The sequence below is a fragment of the Bombina bombina genome, chromosome 1, assembly GCF_027579735.1.
Source record: "Bombina bombina isolate aBomBom1 chromosome 1, aBomBom1.pri, whole genome shotgun sequence".
NCBI classification, from domain to species: domain Eukaryota; kingdom Metazoa; phylum Chordata; class Amphibia; order Anura; family Bombinatoridae; genus Bombina; species Bombina bombina.
The window spans coordinates 1,588,622,918-1,588,637,072 of record NC_069499.1 but is presented as its reverse complement, the minus strand read 5'-3'; positions in this window follow the sequence as shown (position 1 = coordinate 1,588,637,072).

The window sequence follows — 14,155 nt, the reverse complement described above, 5'->3', positions numbered from 1 at the left end:
ATAAAAGATGAGCTTAATTAATGATACTAGAAGGTTTTTAAGACAGAAATTATTTTTTTCTACATCATACACTGGCTGCACATTTACACTAGTTGGGTCCATGTAAGACTATTCTTCAGTAATCTCACTGTTAGCATTGCTGTGTAAAGTCAATGAGAGCTATATTCAACTTTTCTGTGTAATGCATGACAGTTTTGGCAATTAATTTCATGGATTTTTTATTCTTGCCTGAAAGTTAATGTATCTAGGTCTAAATCATATTCCCGTTGTAAACTTAAAGTTACATTCTGATTAAAGAATAATATGCAATAATGTATTATAGAATGTCATTTGTGTATTACTGAGCCTATGGCCCATATTTATCAAGGTCTGGCGGACCTGATCCGACACTGCGGATCAGGTCCGCCAGACCTCGCTGAATACGGAGAGCAATACGCTTGCGGTATTCAGCATTGCACCAGCTGCTCACAAGAGCTGCTGGTGCAACGCCCCTGTTTCAGAGCAGGCGGACAGGTTATGGAGCAGCGGTCTTTGTGACCGCTGCTCCATAACTGCTGTTTCTGGCGAGCCTGAAGACTCACCAGAAACAGGGGCATAAAGCTCTATTCGGAGCTTGTTAAATAGAGCCCTATGTGTTTTATCAAATCTATAATATCCCGACATGAATTTGCATGGATCCTCATTGATTTACTAAGGTAGCAGATTCCTGTTGGAGTACAGGGCTACCCTCTGGTCGAGGTGCTGCATCTAGCGTTATTTATCCATGTCTATTGGTTATAAGCTGGCCATGCTTCTTTAATTCATTGTACTATACAACATGTATGTGCTATTACTATATTTATGGACAAATAAATATATTATAATGGATGCATCTGTTGGGAGATTTGTCTGCTGAATCTATGCACTTAAGGGGACACAAGCCTAAATAAATTATTACTAATAGTTTGAACCTACTCGGTGTGATACAGTTATTAATGCATATATTTATTGAGTGCTGAAACCCCTGTCTTTTTAAGAGGTAATGTTATATATTTTACCAAACAAAACATCAGATATAAATAGAAATATGCATGCATGTTATGCTTTAAAGGAACAGTCTACACCAGAATGTTTATTGTTTAAAAAACAGATAATCCCTTTATTATCCATTCCCCACTTTTACATAACTAACACAGTTGTATTAATATAAGTTTTACCTCTGTGATTACCTTGTATCTAAGCCTCTGCAAACTGCCTCCTTATGTCAGTGCTTTTGACAGACATGCAGTTTAACCAATCAGTGCAGACTCCTAAATAACACCATGGGAGTGAACACAATGTTATCTATATGACACACATGAACTAGTACTGTCTAACTGTGAAAAACTTTCAAAATGCTCTGATCTAAGAGATGTTTTTTTAACTGTTTTAGAAATCAGTTTGAGCCTACCTAGGTTTAGATTTTCAAAAATACCACCAAGGGAACAAAGCTAATTTAAAGATAAAAGTCAATTGGAAAGTTGTTTAAAATTGCATGCCCTACCAGAATCATAAATGTTTAATTTTGACTAGACTGTCCCTTTAAATAAAGAAACAAGCTTTTGGAGATACGTGTGGTGCTGTGGCATTTCTATTTCACATTGGAATGTGAAATATTAATATTTTCATGTTGGGTTGGCGCACTTGAGAAAATGCGATCGGGTTTGCGCGCGAGTAGGGTGTTAGATTTTTTCACTTTTCAAGCTCCATTGAAGTCAATGGAAGAATATGTTAACGTGGTCGCAATATTGTAACTTCGGCTTTTTATGCATATTGGGTTAGTGCACAAGCAAAAACGTTTTACTTTCAACTTGTAATTTGCATGCTGACCAATCTTCAAAACAAACTTAGTTCTAGAGGAGCTTGCATGCGAGTAAGGTGTTTTTACCCTTTTCACGCTGCATTGAGAAAATGTGATTGGGTTTGCGTGCGAGTAGGGTGTTCGTTTTTTACCCTAGCTTTTTGTGCTCCATCGAAGTCTATGAGGGAATACGTTAACGAGGTCACAATATTTTTTCTAGCATGCGCATCACCTGGTTGATTTGACTGACCACTGGCTAAAATTTAAGCCAATATTAAGCAAACATTAGTAAATATTACGTATTTTTCATTATTTGTTGCTCAAATTATCATTTAATTAACTTATGTTAAATTATACAAGTAATTTGTGCATTATGTAGACATGTGCATGGCGAAAAAATTTGGTTCGGTTCGGATCGATTCGGAATTTTTCGAAGTTCGGTTCGGATCGATTTGAATTCGGAAAATTTCGAATCGATTCGTTTGAATTTGTTTCGGATTCATTCGGATTCAAAGAAATTTGGCTGGATTCGGTTCGATTCGGTTCGATTCGGTTCGTAAATTCGGCAATTCGGTAACTGTTAGGTGTGATTAAACTAGTATTATACTGTATATTAGGTGTTAACCTAACATACTGTATAATACTAGTGTAGTCCAATGGCCATCTGAATTTACGAATCGATTTGATTCGGTTCGATTTGGAAAATTCGGCAAAATTTGAATTCGGGAATTCGGTTCGATCCGAATCGCCGAATTTTCCGAATTTCCGAATCGAACCGAACCGAATCGCACATATCTAGCATTATGTAGGTTAAGTAACACACTGACTAAATGTATGTGAACATAATACTAACATACTTGTAATATATATTAAGGCAAACCTCTTTTTATTTTCACATTCTCATAAATCAATCTGAATACACGTATGTGCAAATTACTCCCCATGCAGACATATGTGCTTCGTATATATTTAAATGTATATGTCTACATACATATGTGTGATTTCTATAGAAGAATGGTTATTTAAGGTTATCAAATTGCTTATTAAATTAGAAAAAAGAAGGCTAAACAAGTAAATTGGTTTGATACATAAATTATATAGACTTAGATAAAGAAAAATAAATTGACAACCTTGATAAGAAGGTAGAAAAAAAAATGAATGCATTTCTAAGAGATTATCATAACGCTAATGATAATAATATTAAAGGTTGTAGGCACAAGTCTATAGGTTGTATGCACAAGTCTGTAGGTTGTATGCACAAGTCTGTATGTTGTATGCACAAGTCTGTAAGTTGTATGCACAAGTCTATAGATTGTTTGTACAAGTCTGTAGGTTGTATGCACAAGTATGTAGGTTGTATGCACAGGTCTGTAAGTTGTATGCACAAGTCTGTAGGTTGTATGCACAAGTCTGTAAGTTTTATGCACAAGTCTGTAGGTTTTTTGCACAAGTCTGTAGGTTGTAGGCACAAGTCTATAGGTTGTATGCACAAGTCTGTAGGTTGTATGCACAAGTCTGTAGGTTGTATGCACAGGTCTGTAAGTTGTATGCACAAGTCTGTAGGTTGTAGGCACAAGTCTATAGGTTGTATGCACAAGTCTGTAGGTTGTATGCACAAGTCTGTAGGTTGTATGCACAAGTCTGTATGTTGTATGCACAAGTCTGTATGTTGTATGCACAAGTCTGTAAGTTGTATGCACAAGTCTATAGATTGCTTGTACAAGTCTGTAGGTTGTATGCCCAAGTATATAGATTTTATGTACAAGTCTGTAGGTTGTATGCACAAGTCTATAAGTTGTATGTACAAGTCTGTAGGTTGTATGCACAAGTCTGTAGGTTGTATGTACATGTCGGCAGGTTGTATGCACAAGCACAAGTCTGTAGGTTGTATGCACAAGTATGTAGGTTGTATGCACAGGTCTGTAAGTTGTATGCACAAGTCTGTAGGTTGTATGCACAAGTCTGTAAGTTTTATGCACAAGTCTGTAGGTTGTATGCACAAGTCTGTAGGTTGTAGGCACAAGTCTATAGGTTGTATGCACAAGTCTGTAGGTTGTATGCACAAGTCTGTAGGTTGTATGCACAAGTCTGTATGTTGTATGCACAAGTCTGTATGTTGTATGCACAAGTCTGTAAGATGTATGCACAAGTCTATAGATTGTTTGTACAAGTCTGTAGGTTGTATGCCCAAGTCTATAAGTTGTATGTACAAGTCTGTAAGTTGTATGCACAAGTCTATAGATTGTATGTACAAGTCTGTAGGTTGTATGTACATGTCGGCAGGTTGTATGCACAAGCACAAGTCTGTAGGTTGTATGCACAAGTCTATAGGTTGTATGGGTTAATAACTTTAATATAGTGGTGGCGCCGTTGGGGGCGGCAGATTAGGGGTTGATAAGTGTAGGTAGGTTGTGGCGACATTGGGGGCGGCAGATTAGGGGTTAATAAATATAATGTAGGTGTCGGCGATGTTGGGGGCAGCAGATTAAGGGTTCATAAGTATAATGTAGGTGGCGGCGGTGTCCAGAGCGGCAGATTAGGGGTTAATAATATAATGTAGGTGTCGGCGATGTTGGGGGCGGCAGATTAGGGGTTAATAAGTGTAATATTAGGGGTGTTTAGACTCGGGTTCATGTTAGGATGTTAGGTGTAGACATAAATGTATTTTCCCAAGGAATCAATGGGGCTGTGTTAGGAGCTAAACGCTGCTTTTTTGCAGGTGTTAGACTTTTTTTCAGCCGGCTCTCCCCCATTGATTCCTATGGGGAAATCGTGCACAAGCACGTTCAGCCAGCTCACCGCTAATGGAAGCAGCGCTAGTATTAAAGTGAGATGTGGACCAAAATTTTGCTCTACGATCACTTTTTTTGCGGTTAACACCGGGTTTGTAAAATCCCGTAATACCAGTGCTGTCTGTAAGTGAGCTTCTAATGCCAAACTCATAATCTAGCCACCTGTTAATGGATAAACAAAAAATGATGGCTAAAGATTAAAACAAAACTGCATTTGTGACGAGTTACAGTAACCAATATTCTAAGGTGTGTGAAATTGTTAGGAAACACCTTCCGATTATTTTGGCAGATAACAAACTTAAAAAAACATTTTAAACAGGGCTATAGGTTTTCATACAGATGAGGAGTAAAACAACTTCTAAACAACTCCCACAAACTACTGGAGGAGCAGTAAGCTCTTGGCTAACACACAATGGAACCTTCAGATGCGGTAGTTCCAGATGTAAAGCCTGTGATTTTATCCAGGTCACAAATAAATGTGTCTCTTACTCCACGGGCTATGAGTATACCACCTTACAATGTGTCAATTGCTCTATGAGCTATGTGGTATACCTAGTTTCCTGCACGTGTTGTAAGATGCAATACGTGGGCCTCACTACTAGGGAGTTGAGGTCTAGGATTAGAGAGCATCTCAATAATATTGACAATGGGAGGGAGTGTTCAGCACTAGCTACCCATTTTATTAAAGCGCATGAAAAAAGTGTGAACTCGAAGGAAGGCTTTTTGGATCTTTAAATTGCAGATACACCTTCCAAAAGGTTTCAATTCCACTTTTGATCTTATTAACCATTGGGAATGATTATTCAACCCTTATTTATTTAGATTCTGGCTAAGTTAAACCCTATGCTGGTGTAATAATAACATTATTATTGAATAATTAACATTCAGAATGTAGTGCTGTAGAAAATCTTGTTTGTACTGTAATGAATATCCCTAAATTGTTCCATAGGATGAGGAAAATTCTATGTTGGTGTAATAATAATGATGTTTTTATTATTGGACTTCTAATGTCTGGAATGTAGTGTTGTAGAATTAGTGATGCTGTTAATATGTACCATAATGAATACCCCTTAAATGTTCTATAGGGGGAGAATATATCTATTAAGAATAGGGGCTGCTGTAGCTATCTAAATACATATGCAAATACCATTAACTGCTATGATGATTTTCTCAGGCTAGTATGTATTATTTTGTAATGCACTCTTATTACAATGATGTTTAATTATACGAACATAGAGATAATTCCCATTCAAAACATTTTACGTGCTTGTAGCCTGTAATCGTAAGTTGCAATAAGGTTCACAAGGGATAGGCAAGAGCAGGCCTGTAATGTCCACAAACGATGAATCATTAAATCTGCACTGGTGGTAACAATATACAAACACCTAAACACACAGCCCCCAGTCCTGTATCTAAATGGCATCCACAGTTGCGGAGTAGGGATCAAATCACTCACCCTTCTGCCGTGGTCAATCTTCTCTCATCCAATTCCCGTGTGCTAAAACTCCTCAGAGGTGTATTCATGTAGCATAGAGACAAATTCTGGCTGAAGCACCATCTCCCTTGAATCTCTACCCCCTCTCCATTCCAGATTACTTCTGGGTGTAGTGGATGTAGCGTGTGACGTCAACGGGGGTGTGTGAAAAAAGGAGTGTTGTGGTTGGCCAATCAGCTTCTTTGTGCAAACGAAGCTAAATCTTGGATATCCCGGAACATTAGCGGCCTTGGCTATTGAGTGTGAGGACCCAAAAAGGGATTTCTGCCCAAAGAGCGACTCCTTGTAGTCCCAATAAAATATAGAAGCAAAAGGAGAAGGCAGACGTCCTTAAATGTTAAAAATCCATTTTCTTTATTCAGTAGTAGGTAAAATCCATAACACCAAAACACAAGGATATAAAATGCAGTCCTAATCAACCAATATCTGTGCAGGATATCCCTTTTAAAAAGTTCACTTTCCAGTGTGTAGCAGGTTTATGATTACGGCACTACGCCGAAACTAGTCAGACCAGTCTGCATTTTATAGCCTTGTGTTTTGGTGTTATGGATTTTACCTACTTCTGAATAAAGAAAATGGATTTTTAACATTTAAGGACGTCTGCCTTCTCCTTTTGCTTCGATGTGTAATGATGTAATGTAATTTTGTATTTTATTCAAATGATTTTGGATGTTTTTATTTAGATATATATATATATATACTCCTGCATTTTTAATATGCCCAAGGTAGAAGATAGCTTGGAGATCAGGACTATCGCTGTAACTATGCCGCATTTGCATGTTGCCTTAATATCCATGTGAGAGTTGAGTTGATTGTAGACATACTATCAAAATGAGGCTAACAGTATACTTACCTTTAAAAGGAAGAGGGAGGCTTAGTATGGTTAACTATGACTACGGGGAAAACCGTAATGCGTCAGTGACGTCATGCGGGCCAAGGTCGTAGCCTCAGCTTTTTAGCATATCAGTCGCTGCTTACTTGTATGTGGTCTTTTGTAGTTTTTAATGTTTTCTTGAATAAAGAACCCCCTTTTTCTACACTTCAGTCTGAGCCGGTCTGGGAATTTTGTGTGTCTGATATTACCGATCATTGAAGGCTCCCATAGGGCTTCTGCAGTTCGTAAAGGAAAGGGGAGGTACAGTATTGCAGTATGAAGGCTGTTGGGTTTCACCGATAGATAACGCATGCTGTGGATAAAATAAAGCATTGGAGTCTATTGGCAGCAGTCCACTTCTATTATATTACACCAGTTGGTAAGCCTGCCCAGAGAGCAGTCTATGTGTTGTTAATAAAAAAAATAATTGAAAACTAATTTCAAATTGAAAAAATTAAACTACAGAAAAAAATAAACAAATTATCAAAAATAAAAAAATTAAACCTAATCCCTATGAAAATTAAAAAGCTCCCCCGCAAAATAACCCCCCCCCTAATCTAATGCTGAACTACCAATAGCCCTCAAAAGGGCTTTTTGTATGGAATTGCCGTAAGTTAAACAGCTCTTTTGAACTTACAAAAAAATCTAAGTCCCCCCTAACAGTTAAACCCACAAACCCACCAATCCCCCCCCCAAAATATATAAACCTAAAACTAAAGAACCTAAACTATCCATTGCCCTGAAAAGGGCATTTGTATGGGCATTGCCCTTAAAAGGGCATTCAGCTCTTTTGCTGCCCATCCCTAATCTGAAAAAAAACCCTAAGCCTAACCTTTACAAATTAAAAAAAAATTAATCTAAATTTAAATTAAGCTAATATTACAGAAAATAAAAAAACAAAATTATCACATTTTAAAAAATTATACCTAATCTCTATGAAAATAAAAAAGCACCCCCAAAATAAAAACACCCCCTACTCTAAGAATAAACTACCAGTAGCCCTTAAAAGGGCTTTTTGCAGGGCATTGCCCCAAGATAAACAGCTCATTTACATTAAAAATACACAAAGTCCCCCCCTAAGAGTAAAACCCCCCACCCACCAAACCCCCCAAAATAAAAACCTAACACTAAAAACCTAAACTACCCATTGCCCTGAAAAGGGTATTTGTTGGGCATTGCCCTTAAAAGGACATTTAGCTCTTTTACAAAATGCCCACAATAATCTAAATTAAAAAAAAAACCCTAAGTCTAACCCCAAGGTTGGTACTCACCATTTCTGAAGTCCAGGGGAGAAGGTCCTGTCCCATGCGGTGAAGTTTTCTTCCAAGCGGCGACCTCTTCTTTCTTCTTCCAGGAACATCCGGCGCGGGGCGGAGAGCGGATGCTGAAGACCGATGACCGTGGGGTTGAAGAGAGGCGACCCTGGAACTGAAGACCGGCGACCCTGGAACTGAAGACCAGCGACCATGGAGCGTGGAGGATCCTCTTCGTACGATTGCCACCGTACACTGGATAGTGAATTCAAGGTACGTGATTAAAAATGGCGTCCCTTGAATTCATATAGGCTGATTTGATTCTTCAAATTCAAATCAGCCAATATGATGAGAGCTACTCAAATCCTATTGGCTGTTCAAATCAGCCAATAGGATGAGAGCTACTGAAAGTCTATTGGCTGATTTGAACATCCAATAGGATTTGAGTAGCTCTCATCCTATTGGCTGATTTGAATAGAATCAAATCAGTCAATAGGAATTCAAGGGACGCCATCTTTAATTGCGTACTTTGAATTCACTATCCAGTGTACGGCGGCAATCGTACGAAGAGGATCCTCCATGCTCCATGGCTCTACCATCGCTGGTCTTCAGTTCCAGGGTCGCCGGTCTTCAGCTCCGCAATCATCGGTCTTCAGCTCCACCCTCCGCTCCACGCCAGATTGTACCTGGAAGAAGAAAGATGAGGTTGCCGCTTAGAAGAAGACTTCACCGCATGGGACAGGACCTTCTCCGCTGGACTTCAGGAACGGTAAGTACCAACCTGGGGGTTAGACTTAGGTTTTTTGGTTTGGTGGGTGGGGGTTTTTACTGTTAGGGGGTACTTTGTGTATTTTTAATGTAAAAGAGATGTTTATCTTGGGGCAGTGCCCTGCATAAAGTCCTTTTAAGGGCTACTGGCAGTTTATTCTTAGATTAGGGGGTGTTTTTATTTTGGGGCGGCTTTTTATTTCCATAGGGATTAGGTTTAATTTTGTAAACTTTGGTAATTTGTTTTTTTATGTTCTGTAATATTAGCCTTTTTTATTTTTTGTAATCTTAGCTTTTTTTATTTTTTGTAACTTTAGTATTTTTTAGTTTAGGTAATTTGTGTTAATTTAGGGGGTGTTAGGTTATGGGGTGTTAGGTTAGGGGGCTTAGTAATTTAATTAGTTATTTGCATTGTGGGTTTTGGCGGTTTAGGTTTATTAGGTTTATTGCTATGTGGGGGTTTTGTGGTTTAGGGGTTAATAGCGTAAATAGGTTTATTGCGATGTGGGGGGTTTGCGGTTTAGGGGTTAATAGGTTAATTGTGTTTATTGTGATGTGGGGGTTTAGGGGTTAATAGGTTAATAGGTTAATTATGTTTATTGTGATGTGTGGGGTTTTGCGGTTTAAGGGTTAATAGGGTAATTAGGTTTATTGCGATATGTGGGTTTTGCAGTTTAGGGGTTAATAGGGTTATTAGATTTATTGCGATGTGGGTGGTTGATGGTTAAGGGATTAAGGGGTTAATTACTTTATGATTTTACGATGTGTGGGTTTGCGGTGTATGTGTTTATACTTCGTGTGGGAGGTTCGGTGTTTTTTTTTTTTTTTTTAAATGCTCCGTTTGCTTCTCTGCATCCCAGTAGATTTCTGAAAATGCATCCAGGTGAATTCTTTTGGCTCGCGCTGCCAACATTCCATTGAGGATGCGTGTGCAACTGCCGATGGCCACGGACATTACAAACGCAATTATAGTATAGATAGATTTAATTTACCAGGCTTGAACTCACTATGCCGGGATGTTGTCTGATTACACACTCTTTGGTATATTAATGTGTTGAGGGGCTGAGACACTGCAAATTCATCATCTCCTAAAACACTGGGGTAGCTAAATTGTTTTTGTGACTTTCAGTTTTTAAACCAGAGGGAAATGTATTGTATAAAATGTGTCTAGGAATTAAGCTACTGTGTTTTTGGGACCCTGGGGTGGAACACTGGAGAGAGAGCGGACCAGTTTTCCATTCCTCCGTTTTCACATAGCTGAGAGTGAGCAATCAGGAAGGGATTTTTCCTCACCTGTGTTTAGGAGGGTAATTTATTCTCCAGCCGCTAGGTGGAGAGAGAGCCCCCAGAGTGTTTCTGTCTAGGAGAGAGACATAAATTGCAGCTGAGAAAAGCTGATAAAAGTGAGTTTGCTAGAAAGAATGTTTTATTTAGTTTACCTTGATTCAGTAAGTGATGTAAACTTATGTTAGCAAGAGCTCAAACAGAGCTAGACTTTTGTTTGTAGTATTAAAGGGACACTGAACCCAAATGTCTTCTTTTGTGATTCAGATAGAGCATGAAATTTTAAGCAACTTTCTAATTTACTCCTATTATTAAATTTTCTTTATTCTCTTGGTATCTTTATTTGAAATGCAAGAATGTAAGTTTAGATGCCGGCCTATTTTTGGTGAACAACCTGGATTGTTCTTGCTGATTGGTGGATAATTTAATCCACCAATAAAAAAGAGCTGTCCAGAGTACTAAAAAAGCTTAGATGCCTTCTTTTTCAAATAAAAAAAGAAAGAGAACAAAGAAAATTTGATAATAGGAGTAAATTAGAAAGTTGCTTAAAATTTCATGCTCTATTTGAATCATAAAAGAAAAAAATTGGGTTCAGTGTCCCTTTAAGTGTGTTAAACTGCTATAAAGGCACATTGCTGTTATCTACACTTGCGCATTGGAAATAAAACTGATTGTTTAAATTTATTAAGGCTGTGTCATTTATACCCTAGAAAAGAACCGTGCTAGTTCCTTTAAACCAGGCACCAGGGGCGTGATTACATATACGGTGCAGGCTTCGGCGCAAGCACTACAGCCCGCGCCACCTGTAATTTCACCTCGCATATCGAGGTATTACATAAACACCGCCGGCAGTTCACAAAGTGCTGTAAGTCTGATAAACTAGCGATGTCCAGAAATAAGCGCCATAAAGTGCTTTAAGTCTGATAAACTAGCGGTGTTCAGAAATGAGCGTAAATACAAATATCTGGAGTTGCCAGTGACTTACGGCACTTTAGAAACTGCCGGCGCCTAAGAAAAGTAAAGAAAATAACAAATCTCCCATAAAAGTGTAACACGCCTCCCAAAAAAAAGCCTGACACGTAAAAATCCCTATATCCGCAATACCCCCCTCTCACTACTACTAATAAATGTATAAACCCCTAGATCGACAACCCCCCACAACGCAATAAGCCTACATAAACTATTAACCCCTATATCCGCCATCAAACCCACGGTTATTTTATTTGGGGGTTTGGTGGGTGGGGGGTTTTACTGTTGGTCGGGTTGTGTTTTGGGAAAAGAGCTGATTATCTTGGAGATTATCTTTAGGTGTTAGTTTATTTTTGCAGGAATTTTCAGGAGTTACGATGCTCTCATTCTCAGCGCAAGGCTTGCTACGGCTGCCTTTTATGGTGAGGTAAAAATGGAGTAAGATTTCTCCATTTTTGCCACGTAAGTCCTTGCGCTGGATATTGGATACCAATTTACGACGCAGTCCCATATTAGCCTATGGGAGTAAAAATTGTGTGCAACGGGTGAAATATACGTGCTGCATTTATAAGCGACGCTGTATATTGGATACCAAACCCGCGCAAAAACCGGTGTCACCGGCTTTTGCAGGCGACGCTGCATATGTAATGCATCACATTGCAATGTTAGGACCAGTTAATATTGGGACACCTTATAAGTTGGTGACTGGCTTAAGCAAAATATGGTCATATTGTGTGACTAAGATCCCAATTTTAAAATATGAGCTTAGTTGATTTTTTGCAATATTTAAAATGTTTTGATAATATAGAAGGGGATGTGCGGCAATATTCTATTTTGCGTAATTATTTGGTTGGTTGCTTGCACCCCTAAGAAGTGATATTAATAAAACAATTTTGTAAGATGTGCAGAAACATTTGCATTTGCGTGTATATATATATATGCATATATATATACTTTGGAGAGCTTTCCATTCAAAGACCTGAAAACAAGAAAAAAATGAGCTAATATTAAAAATGTGCCATTTTTATTGCACATTTTATCACTAAATACATTTATGTTAAATGATGAAATAAATCTGTGCTTTGGATAGCAGATTATATAATATTAGAAAATATTACACTGCCCCACCCGGCTACTTCTTAATGTCACCCGGGTACTTCTAAATGTCACCCGGCTACTTCATAATGCCAAATTTTCAAAATTTTCAGTGGAGAACACTGGTTTTAAAAGTTTAAATTTGCGCTATTCAATAACTATATAATGCAATTAGATTGTCAGTTGATATATTCAAGTGTCAGCCAACAAGAATGTAACCTTCACTTATCCAATCATGAACCCCCAAATGCTGCCATTAATTATTATTTTTTGTTGTGCTGTGCAGTGCAGTGCTGTGCTGTGATGTGCAGTGCAGTGCAGTGCTGTGATGTGCTGTTCCATTAACATATTGATTCTACATTTTGATGTTTTGAGTATGTGAAATTATGTTAAATATGAAACCAAAAAGCACTTGATTCCAAAACTTAGTAAAGGATGACAGTTCTTATTCTCTTTACAGCATTAGGAAACTAACACAAACACATCAGTTCTGTGTGAGTTACTTTGTACTGCTGGGATTTAAGAGCGCTAGAGATTTATGCTGCTAATTTTCAGAGAGGAGCATATTTTACTTTGTCTTTTCTCACATGCGGTAAATTAAAGTCCAATCACAGTTTCTTTCTATCTCTGACACAGTATAATCAGCTCAGTGAGGGGCACTTTTATCAGGAGATCTCGTCAGACGGTTTCGGACCTGGAGGCGGTAAAGTGATTGGTTTTTGGGATATACGCCATGCTCCGAGCCGCAGTGCACACCAGAGGGAGAGGCCAGAGATTACAGGCTCAGGGCTGCAAATGGAAAAACAATTATCACTAGATAAAAGAATACAAGTTTGTAGCATTTTACACACAGCCGGAAGCTTTAGACAGCTTACAGCAGCAGATGCATTTTCTGGGAGGGGGCTGTAATCACCTGCGTATTGCACTGCCCATTAGTCAAACTGATGTTCAGTATTCTGAGCTCTGTATCTGGTTGGATATTGAATCTGTTTATATTGTGTGTTTGTTACACTTAGATGAAGAAATATAAATATAAACAAAAAAAAAACTGCCCAGTTTAGAAGAAATTAATTTGCATGGATTTAAAGGGACATGATACTTTAATGTTAAATCAATTAAAATGAATGCAGCATTAATTTAATAGCTGACAAGAAAATATTCCCTGAACATCTCTATGTAAAATGGGTAGATACGGTGCCTCAAATAGTAAGTGCCCTGTGTAAAGTTATGTTTCAGGTATTGTCAGCTGCACATTGGGAAAAAAACAGCCAATCAGCCTCATCAGTGCAGATGTCACACTTTCTGTATTAAGATCTCATGAGATTTCACTGACTGAACTCTTGTGAGATTGACTAGTAAACGTCCTTAAATGGAGGAGGGAAATAACATAACTGTGTCTCCACATTTCAGATGCACGCTCCCTTGCAAGTCCCAGGACTAACATCCTGATCTGCTGCTTAAAGTCCCTTTACAATGGGTTGTGGCTACTGAGGAAATTTTGAAGTAAAATCTCTTTTCCATAGAGATGTTCATTTGATATTTTCTAGTTAGCTTTTTACAGCTATGCTCCATCCAGTGAAGTGCGATGACATCAGAGGCTGGTGAGGCAGTGGCTAGAATTAGGATATGCCTTCATTCTTTAGATATCCTTTGTTGAAGAAATAGCAATGCACATGGGTGAGCCAATCACATGAGGTATCTATGTGCAGCCACCAATCAGTAGCTACTGAGCATATTTAGATATGATTTTCAACAAAGGATATCAAAAGAATGAAGACAATTAGATATTAGATGTAAATTGGAAAG